The 17,613-nt window shown below is 42.9% G+C and overlaps 1 protein-coding gene across 2 annotated transcripts in view; it reads right to left on the reverse strand.

Annotated features, from left to right (window-relative positions):
• Positions 1 to 17,613, reverse strand: part of GOSR1 (golgi SNAP receptor complex member 1) — a 76,680-nt gene that overhangs the window by 23,186 nt on the left and 35,881 nt on the right. The window lies entirely within an intron of this gene.

Genomic DNA, 17,613 nt, shown 5'->3' on the forward strand with positions numbered 1-17,613 from the left:
CTCAGGAGCAACTTTTTTAGTAGTCTATGCACCCCTAGAGTAGGACATTAAACACTAAAACAAACAATTTTTAATATGGTTTCCAGCAGCCAGACCAATGGCAGAAGCACACGAAATACCATCATCATCATACAGTCCTCCTTGAAGGCAGTAATATGCATGCATGAATCCGGCAATAGGGGCAAATCCCTGGCTCAAGCAATGGATTACCCTTTTGCCCAAACCCTAGGGGATCCCAAATAAAAGGCATCACTTAAATCACTTGATCATCATTGTGGCACTTAGATGCAGCATCATAAACTTTCCTTTTAGGGGTTTGTCCAGTCGTAAACTATTGATGGCCTATCTGCAATACCAAACCTCACCACTGCGGTCGGAACGGAGCAGTCTGCAAAAGTCCCCTCAGTGCACAAGCGCACTAGCCCGGATAACAGCTGATCAGCGGGGGAAGGGGGGGGGGTTCTCTGGCGACAGATCCTCACCAATCAACTATTGATAGCCATCAATAATTTACAACTGGACAGCACATTTAACGATGTTGTCTGACGAGATTGAAGACAGTAAAATAAAAAAACTTTACTACCACTTAAAAACAAATGCAAAAAAAAAAGTTAAGCAGCAATTACACCAAACGTGTGCTGAAGAAATTCAAGTTCCAAAGTTACTGACAAGCAGAAACAATGTGTTTTATGGGTTCTCCTCGCACCAAGACTGCTGACGTCTAATAATCAGACCGAGCAGGAACTACATGATGGCTTTCTACCGCATGAGTGTATTTAAGCTTTCTCCTTGTCGGTCCAGCAGTTGGTAAGCCTATCCCATGTCATTTGCTATGCAGCAGCCCATTGCAAGACGGTGAAAGTATGCAGGCAAAAGGCATTACTGAAAGTCATTAACATTAACCGCAATGGTTCTAGCCATGCCAGGAACAAACCTAATGGATTCTCTTACCCCTCTAAGGTAAAGGAATTAACATATGCAGCTGCAACAATAGGAACGTCAGCTGCACTTAACTATCTGGTGATCGGGAACTTTCTGAAACAATCTACCTAGAAGCTAAATCATCAGATATGTCCACAGTGAATGGAGAGCTTCAGGGATAGCATTACATGCAACCTGGCAAGCATAAAGCCCAAATGCACTAAACATTAGTTTCTTAGCATTTTTATGAAAGTATGTAAAAACTGATGATTTGCCAAAATAAAATCAATCAAGGTAAAGAAGATTTTTTTATCATTAGTGTGTATTTTCCTCTTGCAGGCAGGGGGAAAACCTATAGAGAATGGCCAACACTAGAGATGAGGGGGACTTGTTATTTGTATAGCGCCAACTTATACAAACTTATTCCGCAGCGCTTTCAGGTAATTTATGTATTACCCGCCAGCCAGGTACTCATTTTATCGACCTCGGAAGGAAGGAAGGCTGAGTCAACCTTGAGCCGGCTACCTGAACCACGCAGGGATTGAATTCGCAACCTTCAGGTCGTGAGTGAGAGTTTAACACTCTGCGCCACACGAGACTCCTAATAGTCACGATTATTTAAAGTGCATCTACAATCCCGAGAATGCCAAACTACAACTGCCAGCATGCCCTAACAGCAGACGTCACCAGCTTTATCGGCCACATGTGTTTCATAAATTTATAGTACATGCCAAGATAATAAACATTGTAATATAATGCAAACTTTTTTCTCCACTAAGCAAATGCCTCATCCTCCCTATATCCGGCACCTGCATTGTAACTATCCAGAATCTCTGCGCTCACTGAAAACCCACAAGGGCACTATAAAAGGGAGTTTTCACTGAGGGATCAGGTTACATAGAGCAGTGCTTCAGAGCGACTGTATGAAAAGCTCCAGAGAAATAAAAGATTGAAACTAACCTGGAATAGTGGACTCGCTCTATTATAGGGTGGTTCATACCAAAAGCCAGGTATGCTTATATGTAGAGTCTCTGTTGGGTAGAGGAGAGACCGCAGGTATGATAGTCCATTTGCATGCATTAGCAAATAAGCAACTCAATCTGAGCACAAATCCATGTTTTGAAGTGTAACTTTGATTCTTAGTGCAGGTGGCTTTCCGTTGCACAGGTCAGTTCTGGTTCTGGTCCAACCTGCACGCCAACTACAACCTTGGCGGCATCCTGGGTGTTTGTTCCCTTTTTTCTTATTTCTATCTCGCACTGGAGAAAGCTACTCTGACCCTTGAAACACGTTGCAGTATTATGCCCATTGTACCTCCTATTGTATATAGGTCTACTTTAAGAGGTGCCGAGCGCGGTCTCTTTTATTCCCATTTCACGATAGCGCTAAAACGGGGCTGTCTAAGCTTGATACTTCCTGGTCCAAGCTATTAGGTAGGGCTCAGGAGCAAAATCGGCTGCTTGAGTAAGGAAGAGTACTACACATACTGTAGCGGTATAAGAGCTCTCATAGTATAGAAGTTTTATATTTTTGAGGAAAAAGCAAAACTGAGTGTGGCTGCTTCTCTTTACTAAAGGCATAGCTGTAGTTTGTCACCTGATCTTGTTGAAACCAGCAAACCATCAGTAATCATCTAATATTTATAAGCGTCTAGCACACTGACAGTACCATTCCATAACCACTCTATTTGTACTCACTTAAGTAGCCATCCATAGATGCAATGATTTAAAAGGCAAAGTTCCCTTGCCAGTCCCTTCTAGGCACAATTAGCACTTCATATAAACTTCCGTGACAACTATAGTTCTGAGGGGGTGGAGATTAAACGTCACCCAATGACTAAAGTCATATTCAGTGTGTCAGAATTGGACAATCCCATTAAAGGCTCATTTTCATAAATCAAATCACTTAGATTTAAGCAATTATGAGCATTAGTAATCAAGAAATTGATTTAAACAGATATAGTGTAATTCTCTGCTTCCTCTGCGGAGGCACTATAGGGAAACTAAAGATTTACCATCAAGTTTCCCAACAGATTACACCTGAGGGTGACCCTTTGTGACCAGCTTATTGTCAAGGGACCCTTCCAACAACAAGGGATTGTCCAGTGCAGCTGTCTGTATATAGAGGTCTTCAACTTATAGAGAAGATTCAGGTTTGGCTTATATCTTCAGTCACGTTGGAAGCCTTGTTAGACGGTCAGAAATGTACATATAGGGAAGCTACCTTCCAATAGACGGGACGGTAGAGATATTACACCCTTTGCACACCAAATTTCCCCAGGGGAGCATTGGATGGTCGACAAGCCTCCTTACTCCTACTTGGCACTCTTCACAGGGAGCAGTACCCCTCCCAACTTTAGCCTAGTCATCACACAGGGCAGAGTGTGGCAAAAGGCCAGACAATATGAACCCTAAATTTGAGTATATTACAAACATTTTTTTTCCCTAGCTAGCATCTACAACATATAGAACTGAAAACCTTCCCCTGCCTTTATCGTTAACCTGTTGCAATAAAGCAATTTAGCAATTATAGCTCTAAATGGAGAGCTGGTCAGTTTTAAACTTTAATGGACGGCGTACATTTAACCCTCATTTCCACAGTTGAGACATAAATGGACAAACACTTACAGAGTGAGCCCGAGCTAATTTGATTTCTGGTAAAATTCTGCACAGGTTCTAACCTGCTAGCAGCGCTGTAGTGCTGTGGACCGCGGCCAAGTATGGAAGGAGATGGGAAGAAAAAGGATTAAAAATATAAGTGTTGACAGGTCAGTGCTTCTAGCTCTGTGCTCCGCAAGGTCCAAGATGAAGCAGATGGCCACAGCTTGGAATCTGCAAGCGAGTGACCTGTAGATCAGCAATGCAGCATTTACTTGGTAATAAATGTGATATACAAGATCTGACACCTGGCGAAGCTGTAATGAAGCAAAGGAGGAGGCAGGATTATGTTAATCTATAAAAAAAGAATAAAAAAACATCAACCTTAGCAATAAAAGTCTGGAAAAAACTCTTTGGAATTTTTTTTTTCTCATGACAGGGCTAAAATTATGTAAAAATTCCATCCATGCAGTATCAATATTTGGGTAAAAGACCTTGATCCCCAATTAAAGGGAACTTCTCAGGGAAGCATAAAGTAGTGATATTTTTCAGAACTTAAAGGGTCCTTTTATGTGAGATGATTGTTGGGCATTAAGGGACAAAATAGTCGTCCTGACGATAGTCATTATCACACAGCAGCGATAATCGTTAAATGAATGGAGGCGGAGCGGGCTGTAGATCATTCTGGCCACCCGCCTTCATTCACAGTAAACAGGCAGTTGCTCATAGATGAACGACTGTCTGTTCACACGGGCCGATCGTCGTTTGATTCTTGTGCCTGCAAAAACTGAACGACGAATGAGAAGCAAGAAATTATTGTTTGTCGTTGATTTGCTGGCACTGCTTACACGGAACGATTACTGTTCAGATTGGCCTGATTCAGTGATAACCTGAACGATAACGATTACATGTAAGTAATGAAAACTAGCGGCACTTTACCTAGTAAGTGACAGACCACTGGAATCAGCATGCGTGTCCCTACCTCATGTATCACTTCAGGGAAGGGGGTAAGTAAGGTATGAAGGACGTGACAGGTTCTCATTAAAGGGGTTGTCTCACGGCAGCAAGTGGGGGTATACACTTCTGTATGGCCATATTAATGCACTTTGTAATGTACATCGTGCATTAATTATGAGCCATACAGAAGTTATTCACTTACCTGCTCCGTTGCTAGCGTCCCCATCTCCATGGATCCATCTAATTCTGATGTATTCTTGCTTTTTTAGACGCGCTTGCGCTGTGCGGTCTTCTCCCCTTCTGCTCGGTCCAGGCACGAGCGGCGTTCTGGCTCCTCCCCCTTCTACGCATCATCGCGTAGCTCCGCCCCGTCACGTGTGCCGATTCCAGCCAATCAGGAGGCTGGAATTGGCAATGGAACGCACAGAGCCCATGGTGCACCATGGGAGAAGACCCGCAGTGCACCATGGGAGAAAACCGCAGTGCATCCCTGGGAAAGGACCGGCAGCCATCTTGGGAGAAGATTTTTTAAAGTCCTTATTCGTCGGATCGGTAAGTAGCAAGCAGCTTAAAAACCGCTTGCTACTTACCGATCCGACGAAATAAGGGTAAGGTAAAATTTTGAGGTAAGGTAAAATGTTGAGGTTTGCCGCGAGACAACCCCTTTAAAGACTTAAAACAAACAGGTTCTTCCCGGCCCCTCCTCCATACACAAAGACAAAACTCAGGTACAAAAAAACTCATTAACAAAAACCTAATAAATAAATTCGAAAGAAAAAAAAAGGATGTTATCACCATCAGTTTGTGGGATAGAAGAGGTCACAAAATGACAAAATTAGCCGAGTTTTTGCAAGTGTACCAGTCGTAACAGAAAATCAACCATGTATTAGTCAGGACAGGAAAGCAAGCTGTTGGGGAGGCTTGTGTTGGTGTTTTATCTGCTCTTCTGTAATTTGGGTGCTGCCAAATTCCAAACTTTGTACAAAATGACCCATTCTGGCAATCTTATCTAGCCTGAACAGTGACAAATATGTTGATTTAAATCGCATACTAATACATGAGCACATAGCCAAAGCATGGAAACTTGATGTGCAATGTAAGGGTGTCCCATATATGGCAGCGAAAGGAAGGCAAATCACCCGTTTTCTGCTAAATATAAAGAAATAACTTATGGATGACAATGTCAGACTGATTCGGGGCACCGTATTGATAATGCTTAGTTGACCATTTTTTTAAATACATTTTCAGGAGGAATAAACACAAATTGAATAATGCAAAGTTTTAAAGGGGTATTTCCACAATTGACTTATCAAGTATCCTCCGGATAGGTGATAATCGTGTGATTGATGCGGGTCTCACCGATCCCACTGATCCTGGGAATGTAGGCCCAATGTCCTCCTCGCTGCACACCGCCACTACACTTAACTTTATGGGACTACTGGAAATAACATAGTGCCTGTATTTTTATATCTCAAGCAGCTGCAAAAAAAAATGAAGTCACACAATGCATGCTTGACTGCCACTCTATTCAAGCTCGTCCTCACTGTGGGGGTGCAGTAGGGAGAAGAGAGAGACTCCAGACCCCCCATTCTATAGATCGACGGGGGTCTCATTAGTGAAACCTCTACTGATCACCCTATCACATATCCTGAGGATACATGATTAAGCCCTTTAGTGGCACGCCCGGAAAATCTCCGGGCTTGCTGCACTGACCATGCAGTTAAACCCTGGAAGATTTCTGTGGACAGCTCAAGTGCTGAAATGTGCAGAGCACTGAGCTGTCATCTGAAATCTTCCGGGGTTTTTACTGCATTTCCTTGCCATAATATGGTAATAATAAACCTGCCACCGAAGGGAATTAAGTAAATTCTAGCACAACCCCTTTAATGTTTCATGGCCATTTCAAGGTCCTCTGCTTAGTAGCTGAATTTCAGTTGCAAGAGGCAAGTTGTCCATTGAGGGTTTATTTTATTTCCTTTTTTAGGCAGCATTTAAGGTTTTCAAATCTTCTCAGTCAAGCATCCCAAAATTCCTATACACTACTAATCCACAAACAGTCAAGAAATTAAAATTTGAGCATTAATACTTATTAGCTTGCATGCCAAGACTTTTATTTTTATCCATATAACAAGACTAAAAAAAAGAACATAATGACTTGACTGCATAATCCCTTTTTCAAATTCAAGGACATTAAGATACGAGACTATGACAAATATACCAATATTCTGCCAAGCAGCGTTATGTCCACAGTTTAAGACTGTAAGGTATACGATAGCGTTAACGAGACAGTCATAATTCACATGTGGAGACAGTGCAGTAATTATCGGTGTCTCATTTAAGGTCATAATCTAATTAAAAGACAAAGTCTAGATTTCTGTTCCGAGACCCATATAGGAGACCGGTCTTTTCAGACCAAGATTTGATTCTTTGTTCGGAGAAATCTTGGGGTGAACAGGTTAAAGCGTACGCCGTCACGAGGAAATTGCTTCAACTCGCATCAAATGGGTAATTTCTAAGACGGAGGCCTAAAGAAATCGTGCTAGTTCTCATTTGTCTGCAGAGCTGGGAATCTTGGAGGATAAAAGAAACGCTTGGGAGAGATGAAAGAGCCGGGCCTATCCACGGCTGGGTTAAGTAAAAATGTTTATAATTAGGTGGAAGCTCTTGTTCCCTTGAGCTTTCGGCTTCATTAGTACACCGCTCCTAGGGTTTGGAGACAACTTGCAGCAGTGATGTGTTGTATTTCTTCTTCAGTAACTTTTGCTCCCAGCCAAGTAAACAAAAACTTTTTTTAATTTTCTTGTAAATCCCAAAGTAATGCGATTAGTAAATATTTAACATACAATACCATAAGGGAAGTTTCTGCATTTTTAGGTAAATGCTGCATTTTTTGTGTGATTTTCCTGGCATTTTTGTTTTAGGTGACTTCTCAGAATAAACTGAAGTTTGTGCTCATGAGGATTTGCACTACGCTATCTTACCCAAAGTAATTGAATACCTGAGCAAGAATCAAAAGTAGCATTTACATGGTAATTCTTCATGGCATACTTTCTACTAATGTCTGATACACTTTAGCTGGTATTTCCCTCCATTCATCCTGCAAATATCTGGGGAATTATCTAAATGAAGATGCATTGACCACTTTACAATGGTGCAAGCAGGGTCGTCATTGGACAGTTGAGCAATGGAAGATGTTCTATGGAGTGACGAATCTGACTACTCCATTTACAAATCAGATGGATTTACCTGGGTGTGGAGAACCCTTGGGGAGCTCCTTTGGCCCCAGTGCGTTGTGCCAACAGTTAAGTACATTGGAGGTTCTGTTATGGTCTTGATCCATTGGTTGGCAAGAACCATGAACATGGAGGTGTACCTTGACATTCTACACAACAATGTGCTGCCGGCAATGTGGCAATATTCTGGGAATGATTCCAACAAAGACAAAGCACCTCGTCACAAATCCAACACTGTTTTATGTTGGTTTGAGGATGTGGATATTCCACGATTAAACTGGCTGCACAGAGTCCTGACCTGAACCCCACTGAACATCTTTCGGATGAACTGGAATGGTGGGTCAGGAAATAAGAAGTGTCCATTATCATTGAGAAAAACTCACCAGACATTTTTAGGATGAATAGAGGGAAATACCAGCTGAAGTGTATCAGATGTTAGTAGAAGGTATGCCACACAAAATACGGGATGCCATTAGGTCATTATCCTAATACTTTTGGTAGGATAGTATATTTCTGGCCTTCATTGGACTTGTATCCTAAAATTCTCAGCAGTTTTCTCCCTCTTGCAGGCGTCACTTTGAATTCTAAGTTTACCTTGAGCTGATGTGTGGACACTAGATACTATATTGTCTTCCATACGCTGCACATGAAGAAAAAGGATTCTGCTCCCTAACTTACTGTGTCACTCGGAAGCAGCATATAGAACATTAAAGGGATTTTCTTGGACTTCAACTTTTTATAATCTATCCTGAGGACAGGACATCAATAGTGATCAGCAAGGGTACGCCACCTGGGACTTCTGGTGATCAGCTATTATCCAGGCCGCTGTCAGTGTGAACACAGCTGAAAGAGGAGATCACAGTCCATATTGCAATGGCCTGGGTTGGTGTTGCATTTAATGCACTGGGAATTACCAGCCTAGCCACTGCAATGTGTATGGAGCTTTCAGGTTCCAATCCTGCCCACGCTGACAGCAGGCCAGATAACAACTGATCATCGGTGTCCCAACCGGCACCCTCCTGATCAACTACTGACAACCTCTGCTGAGGAGAAGTTTCAATAGTTCAGTACCAGACAACCCTTTTAAAAGGAGAAATACTGAACAGTAATGATATGAAGCATTATACCCAATTATATGCTCCTTGGTTTAGGATTAAAAATCCTTACAAATTCTAAGTGTTTTAACCCTGTTAATAATAATTGGTGCTCCCCTTGGTCATTCCTACAGTAGAGCATCACCTCTAATCTCCAACACTCCATTTATTCTTCAAGCCACAATCAGCACATAATCCTCAAACATATAAATTGCACAATAATGTCAGTACCGACTTTGACAAATGTTTTCAACTATTGGGAACAAACTGATCAATTTCCTGCAGCAAAATATAAATTGAATAGTAAGTTATGTAAAAGTAATGGACTGCCGGAGCTGTAAATCACGGGAGTCAATGTGACAAGAACACAAGTCTGCAAAGCATCTTAAAAAAAGATGAAAAGCTCCATGACTTTAAGATAAATCCTTTCAATATTGTGACGAGTCATCACTCAGGACTGGTGTACGAGGGGGCGGTCGGGTCGTGTGCAGGCGGTACAGCAGATAGCACAGACACAAACCTTACCAAACTAGGACCTCAACTACATAAAGCCTGAATATCTAATATACCTACTCCAACATGGCGAATGTAACCATAAGGGAGAATGGATTGTTCACAGTTCCATGAACTAAGTTAACCCCTCAAGGGCATGGCCCCCTTTTTTAGGGTTTCTCCTCCCCTCTTTCAAAACATTGCAACTCTTAATTTTCTGTCGACATAGCTGTCTTTTTTTAGTGTGGCGGGTTGAATTTTTCAATTGTACTATTTAATGTACCATATGAGCAAAAAAAACTTCTAAATGGGGTGAAATGCAAACAAACAAAAAAAAAACAAAACACACAATTCCACTATCTTTGGTGGGGTAGCAGTCTCGTTTTTACAGCATACACACTGCCATTAAAATGACGTGAACATCCCGCAGATCAGCACGATTAGGACGATACCAAATTTATCTAGTTTTTTTTCCTGTACTACTTTTGAAAAATAAAAATCTTTAAAAACCTCTGTCGCCATCTTCTGACCGCCATAAAACTTTATCTCTCTGGGACTATGGCTTGTATTTTTATTGTTACCATGTTACAGTACATATGAATTTTATTAACTTTTTTCTTGGAGATATGGTGACCGAAAAAGTGCAATGCAGGATTTGTGGGGGTTTTTCTGACGACGTTCACTGTTCGGGATAAATAATGTGTTATTTTAATAGATCGGACTTTTACAGACATGGCAGCACCAAAGAGGTTTTTGAAAAAAATCTTTTTCATGTAATTTTGAGGGGAAAAAAAACATATCTTTAACTTTTAGTGGCACCTAGGTTTACTTTTTCTTTTGACCCTATACGGACTTGAACTTGCAATTTGATTGCTTATATCATATACTTCAGTATTGTGGTAGATGGTATTTCAGCTGGCATTCTATAAGCACAGCACATAGGCCTCATGATGTCATCGAAAAGGACCATCAAATGCTGATTGGGGCATTTAAAGGATTAACAGCTGCGATTAGTGTAGGCGCTGATCAAGACCGTTATGGGCTGGTGTCAGCTGTCAAAGAAAGCAGTCATCCATGTGTATTGTGCAGGATCGACTCCTGGTCCCGCTTCCTATAAACCCAACACTTTGAGGACATATATGCATGCCCTTTAGGGTAAATGGGTTAAAATTACACCTCTGAATTCAACTGCCGCATGGGTGCAACAACCAGAGACAGCTTCACCGGGCGAGGTTAGGTGGATCTCCATTCTCGAGATATGTGCAGGTGTCGACATTTAATGCATAGCCCGTACACATGCATACATTTGTAAGATGGCAATACCCCATTAGAGAGGTCTGTTGAATTTAATGGGAGCCGTGCCCCGGCACCAACTTGGGCCGCTGCACTAGGTCAGTGCTTTCTGCACTATTCTTAGTGACAGTGGTGCCAGGAATCAGTTGATCAGCGTAAATCCTGAGCGGCAGACCCCGATAATTACCTATATATAACCTGCCCTGAGGACAGGTCATCAAAGAGAGAAATTCCCTTGAAGTCCCTTACAAAGGTGCCATTATAAAATAAAAAAAAAAAAAAGAAAAGACAATGCTTTTTTTTTTTTTTTTTTTTTTTTTTTTTTAAAATAACATTTTTTTTTACCAGTTTAGTGGCTCACGGCCCTCGGTGACTCGGTTTTACTGTTTAATGAGTAAAAAAAAACTAATGGGAATGAGCCTGCAGTACCATTTCAGGATTACCATTTCAGGATTAGCCCGATTAGACGCGCTTGCGCAGAAGGGTCTTCTGCCTTCGGCTCGGTCTGGCACGAGCGGCATTCTGACTCCGCCCCCTTCTATGCGTCATCGCATAGCTCCGCCCCGTCACGTGTGCCGATTCCAGCCAATCAGGAGGCTGGAATCGGCACATGTGACGGGGCGGAGCTATGTGATGATGCGTAGAAGGGGCGGAGCCAGAATGCCGCTCGTGCCGGACCGAACAGATGGGAGAAGACCCTACTGCGCAAGCGCGTCTAATCGGGAGATTAGACGCTGAAATTAGACGGAGCCATGGAGACGGGGACGCCAGCGCAGGGAAGGTAAGTGAATAACTTCTGTATGGCTCATATTTAATGCACGCTGTATATTACAAAGTGCATTAATATTGCCATACAGAAGTACTTAACCCCACTTGCTTTCGCGAGACAACCCCTTTAAGTTATAATAATGTATTACAACATACACTGAACGGCCACTTTATTAGAGACAGCAGCCTTGTCATGATTGGATCTTTCCTATATAGAACTGATACATGTGACCCTGGAATGAAGCATAAAAGTAAGTTTCCATGGATGAGTTTCAATTAGAATCCATATAGAAAAAAAATATGGGAAAATTGAGCCATCTGAGTGACTTTGAACGAGGCCTGGTCTTCAATGCTAGACGAGCTGGGACCAGTACCTTGTGGGGTTCCTGCAGCATCAAGAGTATACATAAATGGTGTGAAGAAAATAAAACATCCAGCAAAAGTGGATCCCGATGATATAAGCAGTTTAACAATGAAAGGGGTCAGAGGAGGATGTCGAGAATCGTTCTGATGAATATGCGGTACAACGTCAAACTGTCTGAACGCACAACTTGTCATTCCTTCATACGGATGGGCTATAACAGCAAACAACCAGCTTGAGTCACATTGCTGTCTAAGAGAAACAAAAAGACAAGAAAGACTCCAAGGGATAAACCGTGCAAAAATTTGATCACCTGGCGACATGAATCCAGGTTTTTGCTGCACTAGGCTTATATGTTAGTATTTGGCGGAGGTAGCATGAATCAATGAAGCCTTCCTGTTGGATGCCAATAGTGGTGGTGGAGTAATAGTGCAAGGACCGTTTTCTTGGCACCCACCAAGTCCTCTGATAACTAGTGGATGAACACTGTGATGAATTGCTGTGGTTCCAAAGGCCAAAGATTGGGTGTCTCTAATGAAGTGGCTATTTAGTGTTTTCGATTAAAATTACACCCCTTACTAGTTTAGTGACCCATTGAGCAATTTTTTCAAGAGAGCAAATGAGTCGAAGGCCAAATTCACAACATATTACTGCTGCAAATCCTGGCCTGATGGCCGATCTCAACAACAAAATTGTGGCTGTGCTAGTGTGAAATTGGCTTAACCCCTTGAGTGGCGGGTTTCCTACCACCCTGTCAGACCCACCAGGGCAGGTTTTTTAAAATGGTCTAATCATTGAATTTCAACTAATTTTGCAGTTGCGTCTCAAGAGCCATAACTTTTTCATTTTTCCATTGACATGGCCATATGAGGGCTTGTTTTTTGCGGGACAAGTTGTGATTTTTTTTTAACGGGGGAGGAAAAAAAGAAATGGGGGAAAAAAGAAAAAAAGGGGCCATGTCATTAAGGGGTTAAATAATGTATTAAGTTCTTTCTCTGGGTCATTACGACGCATGGATACCACATGTGTGATTGTATTTTTGATTTTTTACAAAGTAAAGGGAGACAAGTGTTTTTATTATTTTTTTTATAATTTAACTTTTTTTTTATTTTTTTAAATTTTTTGTCCCTTTAGGGGACTTCCACAGGGACCCATCAGGACCCCCTGATCACATTCCGGGGGTCCGATGGTGACAGCCCTTTACATGCTGCAGTGACAGCCCTTTACATGCTGCAGTCACATAGACTGCAGCATGTAAAGGGTTAACACAGCAGAGATCGGAGGTTTTCTCTGATCTCTGCTGTTAGAGCTGGTACCTAGTTGTCCTCTGACAGCCAAGCAGCAAGCTCTCCCTGCCACAGAGACCATCGGCTTGCTTCTGACAAGCCGATGGTCTCTATGGCAACCTGTAAACAAAGCAGGAGATTGCTGGCACATCGGCAATATCTTCTGCTGGTTTTTCAAAGTTCTGCACTGCTCTGTGTGAGTCTGTGCAGGCAGAGCACACTGTCACAGCTTGTGGCATTGTGCTCTGCAGCTCCCATAGTGATACATAGCCTGGAAATCTTCCGGGCTATGTTGCTATGAGCAGTGGAGCTCGTCCCGGAAAATTTCCGGGCGTGCCACTCAAGGGGTTAAGCAGCGAGTTTCTTACCACCCTGTCGTGCCCACCAGGGCAGGTTTTTTAAATGGTCCAATCATTTAATTTCAACTAATCGCGTTCCAAGAGCCATAACTTTTTCATTTTCCCATTGACAGCCATACGAGGGCTTGTTTTTTGCGGGACAAGTTCTACTTTTTGATGGCATCATTTTTGGGTATATATAATGTATTGCATAACTTTTGTAAAAAATAAAAAATAAAAATTCTATGGAGATTGGAGGAAAAAAAGAAATTCTGCCATTTGTTTTTTGGATTTCATTTTTACGGCGTTTAGCATGCAGAATAAATAGTGTGATAATATTATTCTCTGAGTCAGCACGATCCCGGCGATACCAAGTTTATACAGTTTTTTTATGTTTTACTATTTTTGTACATTTAAAACATTTTTTTCTCTTAAAAGGTTTGCTTTTGTGTCGCCACATTCCAAGAGCCGTAGTAATTTTATTTTTCCATTGCCAGAGCTCCAGAAGTCCGTGTTTTTTGCAGAATGAACTCTAGTTTTCATTTATCTAATTTTTTGGGAACATGTAAAATTTTGATCACTTTTTATTCCATTTTTTTCTAGGGGCAAGATGAACAAAATCTGTAATTCTGGCATGTTTTTTATTTTTATTTTTCACTGCATTCTCTGAGCAGTATAAATAATGTATTTAAGTAATTCTACAGGCCGGTACGATTATGCCAATACCAAAATGTAATATTTTTTTTTTCTTTTCACGACTTTTTCACACTTAAAAAAAAAAAAAGCCATACAAGTTTAAATCACCCTCCTTATGCCATATGAATAATAATAAAATCTAAATCATAAAAGAAAAATACATATTTCGTATCGCTGCGTCCGTAAATGTCCGATCTATCAAAGTAGTGCATTAATTTACCCCACATGGTGAACGTAGTCCGGAAAAAAAATAACGCCAGAAATGCACTTTTTCAGTCACCCTGTTTCCCAGAAAAAATGCAATAAAAAAAGCGAACAAAAAGTCGTATGTATCCGGATTAGTGCTGATGTAAACTACAGGACATCTCGCAAAAAATGAGCCTTTGCTCAAGTACATAGACGGAAAAATAAAAAATTTATTGCGCGCAGAAGATGCAGCAGAAAATAATTTTAAAAAATTATATGTCTTTGAAAAAAAAATACAAGTACTACAGCAAAAAAAAAAAAAAACTATACAAGTTTGGTATCGTAGTAATCGTACTGACCCATAGAATACAGTTATGTCGTTTTTGTTGCAGTTTGTGTGCCGTAGAAACAAAACACACGGAAAGATGGCGGAATGTCATTTTATTTTCACTTTACTCCACTTAGAATTTTGTAAAAGTTTTTCAGTACATTATATGGTACTATAAATAGCACCATTGAAAAATACAACTCGTCCCGCAAAAAACAAGGCCTCATACAGCGACGTCGATGGATAAATAAAGAAGTTACGATTTTTCAAACGGGGGGGGGGGGGGAGAAATGGGGGAAAAAAGAAAAAAAAGGGGCCGTGTCATTGAGGTTAAATAATGTACTAACTTCCTCCTCTGGGTCATTACGACGCACGGATACCACATGTGTAAATTTTTCATTTTTTTACAAAGTAAAGGGAGACAAGTAGAGATGAGCGAGCACCAAAATGCTCAGGTGCTCGTTACTTGGGACGAAATTATCGCGATGCTCGAGGGTTCGTTTCAAGTAACGAACCCCATTGAAGTCAATGGGCGACTCGAGCATTTTTGTATATCGCCGATGCTTGCTAAGGTTTCCATTTGTGAAAATCTGGGCAATTCAAGAAAGTGATGGGAACAACATACAAAACGGATAGGGCAGGCGAGGGGCTACATGTTGGGCTGCATATCAAGTTCCCAGGTCCCACTATTAAGCCACAATAGAGGCAAGAGTGGGCCCCCCCCCCCCCAACAATTTTTACTTCTGAAAAGCCCTCATTAGCAATGCATACCTTAGCTAAGCACCACACTACCCCCAACAAAGCACAATCACTGCCTGCATGACACTCCGCTGCCACTTCTCCTGGGTTACATGCTGCCCCCCCCCCCGCCCCCCGCAGGACCCAGTGTCCACAGCGCACACCAAACTGTCCCTGCCCAGCCTTCAGCTGCACTCATGCCACACCACCCTCATGTCTATTTATAAGTGCGTCTGCCATGAGGAGGAACCGCAGGCACACACTGCAGAGGGTTGGCACGGCTAGGCAGCGACCCTCTTTAAAAGGGGCGGGGCGATAGCCCACAATGCTGTACAGAAGCAATGAGAAATAGAATCCTGTGCCACCGCCATCAGGAGCTGCACACGTGGGCATAGCAATGGGGAACCTAAGTGCCACACACTATTCATTCTGTCAAGGTGTCTGCATGCCCCAGTCAGACCGCGTTTTTTTTATAAATAGCCACAGGCAGGTACAACTCCGCAATGGGAATTCCGTGTGCACCCACAGCATGGGTGGCTCCCTGGAACCCACCGGCTGTACATAAATGTATCCCATTGCAGTGCCCATCACAGCTGAGGTAACGTCCGATTAAATGCAGGTGGGCTTCGGCCCACACTGCATGCCCCAGTCAGACTGGGGTTCTTTAGAAGTGGACACATGCAGTTACAACTCCCTGTGGACCCACAGCATGGGTGGCTCCCTGGAACCCACCGGCGGTACATAAATATATCCCATTGCAGTGCCCAGCACAGCTGATGTAACGCTAGCTTTAATGCAGGTGGGCAAAAAATTAATTGGATTACACTGTAGGCGAGGGCCCCAAAAAATTGGTGTACCAACAGTACTAATGTACGTCAGAAAAATTGCCCATGCCCAACCAAGAGGGCAGGTGAAACCCATTAATCGCTTTGGTTAATGTGGCTTAATTTGTAACTAGGCCTGGAGGCAGCCCAGTTAAAATAAAAATTGGTTCAGGTGCAAGTTTCAACGCTTTAATGAGCATTGAAACGTATAAAAATTGTTTACAAAAATTATATGACTGAGCCTTGTGGGCCTAAGAAAAATTGCCCGTTCAGCGTGATTACGTGAGGTTTCAGGAGGAGGAGCAGGAGGAGGAGGATGAATATTATACACAGATTGATGAAGCTAAAAGGTCCACGTTTTTGATGGTGATAGAGAACAATGCTTCCATCCGCGGGTGCAGCCTACGTATTGTTTAGGTATCGCTGCTGTCCGCTGGTGAAGAAGAGAAGTCTGGGGAAATCCAGGCTTTGTTCATCTTGATGAGTTTAAGCCTGTCGGCACTGTTGGTTGACAGGTGGGTACGCTTATCTGTGATGATTCCCCCAGCCGCACTAAACACCCTCTCTGACAAGACGCTAGCCGCAGGACAAGCAAGCAACTCCAGGGCATACAGCGCGAGTTCAGGCCACGTGTCCAGCTTCGACACCCAGTAGTTGTAGGGGGCAGAGGCGTCACGGAGGATGGTCGTGCGATCGGCTACGTACTCCCTCACCATCCTTTTACAGTGCTCCCGCCGACTCAGCCTTGACTGGGGAGCAGTGACACAGTCTTGCTGGGGAGCCAGAAAGCTGTCAAAGGCCTTAGAGAATGTTCCCCTGCCTGCGCTGTACATGCTGCCTGATCTCTGCGCCTCCCCTGCTAACTGGCCCTCGGAACTGCACCTTCGGCCACTAGCGCTGTCGGATGGGAATTTTACCATCAGTTTGTCCGCCAGGGTCCTGTGGTATAGCATCACTCTCGAACCCCTTTCCTCTTCGGGTATGAGAGTGGAAAGGTTCTCCTTATACCGTGGGTCGAGCAGTGTGTACACCCAGTAATCCGTAGTGGCCAGAATGCGTGTAACGCGAGGGTCACGAGAAAGGCATCCTAACATGAAGTCAGCCATGTGTGCCAGGGTACCTGTACGCAACACATGGCTGTCCTCACTAGGAAGATCACTTTCAGGATCCTCCTCCTCCTCCTCAGGCCATACACGCTGAAAGGATGACAGGCAAGCAGCATGTGTACCCTCAGCAGTGGGCCAAGCTGTCTCTTCCCCCTCCTCCTCATGCTCCTCCTCCTCCTCAACGCGCTGAGATATAGACAGGAGGGTGCTCTGACTATCCAGCGACATACTGTCTTCCCCCGCCTCTGTTTCCAAGCGCAAAGCGTCTGCCTTTATGCTTTGCAGGGAACTTCTCAAGAGGCATAGCAGAGGAATGGTGACACTAATGATTGCAGCATCGCCGCTCACCATCTGGGTAGACTCCTCAAAGTTTCCAAGGACCTGGCAGATGTCTG

This window comes from Eleutherodactylus coqui, chromosome 4 (assembly GCF_035609145.1).
Source record: "Eleutherodactylus coqui strain aEleCoq1 chromosome 4, aEleCoq1.hap1, whole genome shotgun sequence".
Lineage (NCBI taxonomy): Eukaryota > Metazoa > Chordata > Amphibia > Anura > Eleutherodactylidae > Eleutherodactylus > Eleutherodactylus coqui.